The sequence below is a fragment of the Nannospalax galili genome, unplaced genomic scaffold, assembly GCF_000622305.1.
Source record: "Nannospalax galili isolate Female #2095 unplaced genomic scaffold, S.galili_v1.0 scaffold1157, whole genome shotgun sequence".
NCBI lineage: Eukaryota > Metazoa > Chordata > Mammalia > Rodentia > Spalacidae > Nannospalax > Nannospalax galili.
Genome location: NW_008340118.1, coordinates 344,709 through 351,481, shown reverse-complemented (window position 1 = coordinate 351,481; position 6,773 = coordinate 344,709). Strand labels below are relative to the sequence as shown.

Below are 6,773 nucleotides of genomic sequence, written 5' to 3'. Positions count from 1 at the left end.
TGACGGACACGCCCCCACGCCCGACTCCTGACGGACACGCCCCCACACCCAGAGCCCCGCCCCTCCGCTAGGCCCTCCGTCCCGCCTCGGCTCCGTCCCCGTCTCGGCTCAGTCCACCTGTCGCACTTGGGAGCCCGGCGCACCCGAGCTAGTCGCGAGGAGCAGGCAGCTGAGACCTTCCCAGGCCTGTGGGACCGACTTAACACTACGTGAGACGCCACCTATCGGTGCTTGACCCTCCGCTGCCCGGGTCGCAGCGTCAGTCGGCTGGACGCACTTTCCAGCCCTGACCGTGCAGATCACACCCCGCCGCTCTGCCCTCTGCCTTCTCTACCCTGAATAAAAACGCCCGGGGGCTTGGGAGGTGGCTCGGCGGTTAGGAGCACTGGCTGCTCTTGGAGAGCACCCGGGTTCGATTCCCAGCACCCACGCGGCTAACAGCAGTCCATTACTCCAGTTCCAGGGGATCCTAGGTCCTCCTCTGACCTCCATGGGCATTGCATGACATGGGTGCACTTAACATACATGTAGGCAATACGCTCATGCTCATAAAATAATAAAAATAACTGTTTTTTTTAATGCCGCCCAGAACCTCACTTCTTCAACCACAGTCCTGTCTGTTTAGCGGTCTCAGAGGTCTGCTTCGACCCGGACCAAACAAAACCCAAATCTGAACTTCCTCAGGAGGGGTGTGATGGGAGGGGTACAGGGGGATTGGTCACGGTCTGAACGGCACGTGGGAGCTCCTAGCTCAGCAGAGCCCTTCTGCAGAGGCACAGGCAGAGCACGCGGGACCGGAGTGCGGCCCCGCCGGGCAACAGACCCGAGAAACTCCGCCGGGGACCAGCCTCCTCCCAGAGAAGGCGAGCTGCCGCTCTTCAGCTGGGTGGGGACAGCTGCGTGTCCGGGTACCAAGTGTGTCGTGTCCTGGGTCAGGGTGTGCGGGTAGTTTACCTCTTGGTGGGCCAGTCCTGGAGCAGGAATTCGAAGGCCAGGCCGGGGTCTGGCCTGGTCCTGCCTCTTATCTGCGTGGTGTGGGGAAGGGGTAACTTGGAGTAAGCCATTTTCCAGAACCCAAAGAGTAAGGGGGTTTGTTTTTTAACCTTTGCCGGCGTCTAGGATCTGAAGAGCAGATAAAATTCAGCATCGTCACCAGTCTGATGGAGCCACCCAGTGACTTCCTGTTCCATGACCTTTATTCTTCTGACCGTGAAGAGGATGGGGACCCTCCACCCTTGCTTGCACCGGTGTGTTCAATACCCTATACGCCATCCTGTATTCATTTTACATGCTTTATTATTTTCATTTTAGTGTATGAGTGTATTACCTGCATGTGTGTTAGTGCACCTGTGTCCTCCAGTGCAGGAGGAGATTAGAAGTGGTCAGATCCCCTGGAACTGGAGCTACAGACAGTTGTTAGCTGCCGTGTGGGTGCCGGGAATCAAACCCGGGTGCTCTGCAAGAGTAGCCAGTGCTTTTAACTACTGAGCTGTCTCTCCATCCCTTAGTTTTACATTTGTATTGTCATTGTTTTTATTCGTTGTTTGTTTGTTTGAGACGGGCTCTCACTATGTAACCCTGGCTGGCCTGGAACTCACTATGTCGACCAGAGATCCGCCCACCTCTACTAAAATTCAAGGGATTAAAGGTATGTACCTGCACCACCATGCCTGGCTCATGCCTGTTTCTAAAGAGGAGCTTCCAAATTATACAAGCTCTCAACTTCTGAAAACCTGGATGTGAACCTGGGACACTTATCTAGTAAGATCCTTAACAGCAGTGTGGAGAAGCATTTATGTGATCAAAAAGAGAGAGAGGGACACAGCCACCTCACCAGGAGCCAGGATCAGGGAGATGAGCAAGCACTAGGGGGTGATTATTTGGCTCCCACAACACAGTATAAGGGGACAAATGATGAGGTTTAGGAGATGGAGTCCAGTGTGTAGCAGCGGGTCTTGGGAGGGGGTGAGTGGCAGCATCTCTATGACCTCAGTGTTTAGATCTGTTTAGACCCCAGAGCTCAAGATGCGTTCCTGGCATGACCTCCTGGTGCCCTCTTGGATTTAATGCCCTTATTCTGATTTTAAACAGCCCCAGCTCTGTGGCTTATATCAATATAGCACCTTATCTTTGTGGGTGCAGCTGTGGCTTTTTATGCTGGACCAGGCTGAAAAACAGCCCCTTTGATGGCAGCGCCACTCAATGGCCCCAGCACGTCAGCTCTCTTTAATGGAGCCATCATAGTCAGAACAAGTAAGATGTCCAGGCCTGACGTCAGTGGAATGGGGTAGGTACCCATCCTGCGTGGGGGGCACTGTCTTCACCTGATAATGTAGTCTGTAGCTACGGAGGAAGAAATAGGAACTTTAAAACAAACAATGCTAAGCCAAGGATAGGAAGTAGATATGAGCTACCATATGTTATACAGGAAAGCTCTGTCCTGTGTGGCCCCAGCCCTAGAAGTGCCACCATGCAGTCCCCTCCAGGACAGTCAGGATTGAGTGACTGGAGGTATCGGACTAGCACAGACCTGTCTTGAGAGTCACCATGATGGGCAGGAATGTGTCAGATGCCAACAAACAATTAGCTGAGCACTGTAGAGCAGTCAAAGGCACTGAGTGTCAGAAAACAAAGTTTTAGAACAGTGAATTCCTGGATGTCTGGGTGCTCTCAAGAAAGCAGGTCCTGGGAATGTGAGGACTGCGGCCAGCCAGAACCCGGAAGGGAGCCTGCCCAGCCTCAATAGAATGTCTTGGTGACTAAAAGGGAAAGTGTTCAGAAAGGTTTCAGAGTTGTTCTCAGTGCCCAGACAAGCCCATGGTTGCTTTTATCTCCTGGGACAGAGGCTGAGGGCCTAAAGCTGGAAAGGGAAATCTGCCCTGGACTTGACAGTAGCTTTATCACACTCTGGGCACGCTCACCATGGAAACTCCTTTTCAGTCTGCTCGTTCCCTGACAAAGGCCCCTCCTGGTGGTACCAAGGTTTCTGGCCTTGCCATGTCAGCTAGCTTCTATGGGACACATTTTATAGCGTTTTTAAATTCTGAGCTATATCTGTGACAAAACAGGGATGGGAAAAAAGGAAAAACCATGTCAGGTGTTTCTTGCTGTATAATTTTTCTTGAAGATGTCTCTTAGATAACTGGAAGCATGGGGAAGAAATAGGGTAAATCAAACCAAACAGCACAATATTCTGAAATGTGAAACAAAGCAATGTAGTTTCTTTATTCGATGTCGTTTTGTTTCCCAAGACCAAAAAGTCACCTACAAAATTTTACCCTTAAAGTCTATTATATATATATATATTTCTGACTCTTATTACAAAAGGATATTTACTCTGGGAAAAAACAAGAAATGAGCTTACTCATACATATCCACGTGTATAGACACCCACATAACTTATAAATACTCCTTCATGGGTATTAGGAAAGCTGTTTACTTGCACTTTTTAAACATCTTGAAAAAACTAGGCTCTCCACTGCAGACTCACCATGAATGGGGGCAGGAGCTCTGCAGAGCTTCTACTTGCCGCCTTCTCTGTTTGGGGACCCTCCCTGAAAAAACTGGCCAACAGGCTATAAGGAAGTGCAAATGACCTGAACCAAGATCCCACAGAAAGAGCCTGGAAGGGACCTGATTCCCGCACCCAGCCTTTGACACTTCAGCTGTGCTGCAGTTTAAATGTTTGCCCTGTCAGAAACTCAGTGAAAGTTAATCCTCCCTGTCAAGTGTTCAGAAGATGGGTACTGAATCCAACCTTGGATTGTCGAGGTGGGCCTGTGGGAGGTAATTAAGACTGAATAAGGTCATAGGCAGACTGCTCGTGATTGACTATCTGGGGCGGGGGGGATTAAGAGAGATTAGATGATGTGTACACAGGATGGTCCCTGTCTCTACCATGTTAACTGTGTCACCTTGGGATGCTGTCAGCAAGAAAGCCATCTATCACCAGAGCCAGCAGCACTGTGTAGACTTTCAGCCTCCAAGATTGGGAGCTAAGGAAACCCCCTTCTTAGCTTGCCTTCCTTGTAGTATTGTGTTTTTAACAACAGAAACAAGATAAGCTGAGACCTGGACTTTACAAGCCATGAAGTCACCCCTGATAGTAGCTTTCTGTCACTGTGACAAAATACCTGAAGGGAATTATTAAAAGGAGGAAAGGTATTTTGATTCAGGGTTTCAAATGTCGCAGTCCAGGGTCATGTGGCTCTGCTGTTTCTGTGGTGAGGCAGAGCATCTTGGTGGAAGGGCACAGTGGATCAGAGCTCTCCTCAAGTAAGCTTTACCAACTAGATTGTCATCACCGCGTCAATTAGAAAGCCCTCAGTGGATAATCCACTGATGAGATCAGATCCCTCAGGATCCGATCACTTCCCCAAAGCCAATTAACTGGCAACCACGCCTTTCACACAAGCCTTTCACACTGGGGGGAACATTTTAGGACCAAACTATAACCTCCCTGACATAGTATCATTGGTGGTTGGGCTCTGGTCTGGGTATTTTCAGGCTCTTGGCCTGAAATTCTAAGAATTGAAACGAAGGCTCATACAGATTGTATGTAAGGAGATTGTATTCGTGGCAAACGGAAGGTACTCAAGAGCCCCAGTTACTGTTTGGGGTTCAAGAGAAATAGGAGTGAGTTTACTAAGAAGCTTATTGCAGGTGGTTCTCTGTTTTGATTGACAGGCTTTTAAATTTGTAACTTTTCCTCTACTGTACATGTCCCTTCCCATAATGCATCTGATTTTGATTATATGCATATCCAATTACGCATAAGCAAAAGATGGTAAATAGGGGATTTTCCCTAAAAGTTCACTTTAAAGACACAGTTTGCCTCATTGTGTTGTGCATGCACCCCAAACTAGCCTAGACTGGATCAGCCCTCCCACCTTCATACCTGACATAACTGAAATATAGTTGAATAGAATCTAAGTTTGATGGTTGTCAATGCCTTGTCTAAATTGGTGCCCCACAGAATGTGTGAGCTTGATCAGTGCTTGTTCTGCTGCTAAGCTTGGAGGGCAACTTGTTAGGGCAACTTGTTTGGTAACTGGAACAAGTGGTTGTCAATGGACAGGCAGAGGGACAGACAAAAGGGAGGGAACGGAAGCCAGATTTCTTTTGCCTGTGATTATTTTGTAGATCTGATTTTGGCACAGTGTATATGTTCCTTATAATTATGAGACGAAGTTTGATTCTTAAAATGGGAACCCCTAATAACAAAAAAACAAAGTAGAAGGAATCTATGGAATTCAGGAATGAATGTGTTGCTTAACCACAGAAAGGATTATTTCAAGTAACTTTAAAGCACAGTCTTTGGCTGCATTTCCTAGCAAAGAAATCATAAACTGTTTTCAGTTTCCATCTTGTTAATAATCACATAGTACTGTTATTGTGAAGCTGAATAAATAAGCAAATAAGTAATGGTATTAATGGGGGAGAGGTTTTCAATATGAAAGAATGGCAGTAAAAGAACAAAGTAGGGCCAGTGAGATGCTCATCAGGAAAGGCACCTGCTGGCAAGCCTGGTGACCTGAGTTTGATCTGCAAAACACACATGGTAGAAGAGGAAAGCTGACTCCCTGACGTTCTTCTCTGACCTCTACCCGAGGCCAAGGCACCCACACGCATCTGCACACACACATACAAAGTGAACAAAAGTAAAAACTTTAAAAATATTTTATTTATTACTTTTATTTTATGTGTATGAATGTAACGCCTGCCGGTATGTAGATGTACCCGTGTCGTGCAATGCCTGTGAAGTCAGAAGACGGCGTTGGATCCCCTGGAACTGGAGTTATGGATGGACCCGCCATGAGGGTGCTGAGAATTGAATCCAGCTACTCTGTAAGAGCCACCAGTGCTCTTTAACCACTGAGCCATCTCTCCACCCCCACGTAAAAACTTTTTAATTAAAAATTTTAATTAAAATTAAGTAATAAAGGAACCAAAATTAAGTAAAGGCTGGGTAACAATGAGAACCCAAGACTGTGAGTGTCCCTGGGACATCTGACTACACAGCTTCACTAAAACTTCCAGGTGCAGAGGAGGGAACACGGCACAGGTGTGGGACCGACCAGCTGTGATCTGAGGGTTACAGCCCAGAACACTGCAGGCCAAGGCGGAACCTGGAAGCCAACTTCAAGTGGCTCCTAAAGGCAGAATGCGGTGATTTCTGAGCATAAAAAGAATAATGAGCCGGGCTTGGTGGCACAGGCCTTTAATTGCAGCACTCAGGAGGAACAAGCAGACAGATCTCTGTGAGTCTGAGACCAGCCTCTTCTACATAGTGTGTTCCAGCTGGGACTACAGGGAGACACTGCTTCAAAACAAAACAAACATAGCAGCAACAAAAAGAATAATGCCTGCGGTGGGTAGAAAGATTCCCATGTTAAAATACAGCATGCAGAATAATCCAAAAAGAAACGTCTTCATTGGTCGCCCTTGGGGCACACAGGAATGGCTCTGAATTCTGAAAAATGTGTGGGCTGAGCAAAAATGTATTAACCACACCTCAGATTAGTCAAGTAACCTTCAGCCACCCATGAGGGTCACAGGAAAAGAAGCACCTGGGAGAGGAGGGGGTCCCCTCCCCATGGGACACAGCAGGAGACACTGCAACAGTGCCCCACCCCCCTTGAGACATTGCACAATGCCCCACTCCCTTGGAACACAGCACAGTGCCCCCGCCCCCATAGGACACAGCAGATACCACAACTCTTTTAGCCTCAAGTTCCACAGCTGTTGCTACTCCAAGTTCGTTCTGGTGCAAG

General features: G+C 47.9%; 1 long non-coding RNA gene across 1 annotated transcript; it reads left to right on the top strand.

Moving 5' to 3' along the window:
• Positions 1–83: 83 nt before the first annotated feature.
• On the top strand, positions 84–5,776 carry LOC108490961. The gene is made up of 3 exons (XR_001872482.2): positions 84–209; positions 1,120–1,247; positions 5,734–5,776. It is a non-coding gene; the product is annotated as an uncharacterized LOC108490961 (long non-coding RNA).
• Positions 5,777–6,773: the final 997 nt, after the last annotated feature.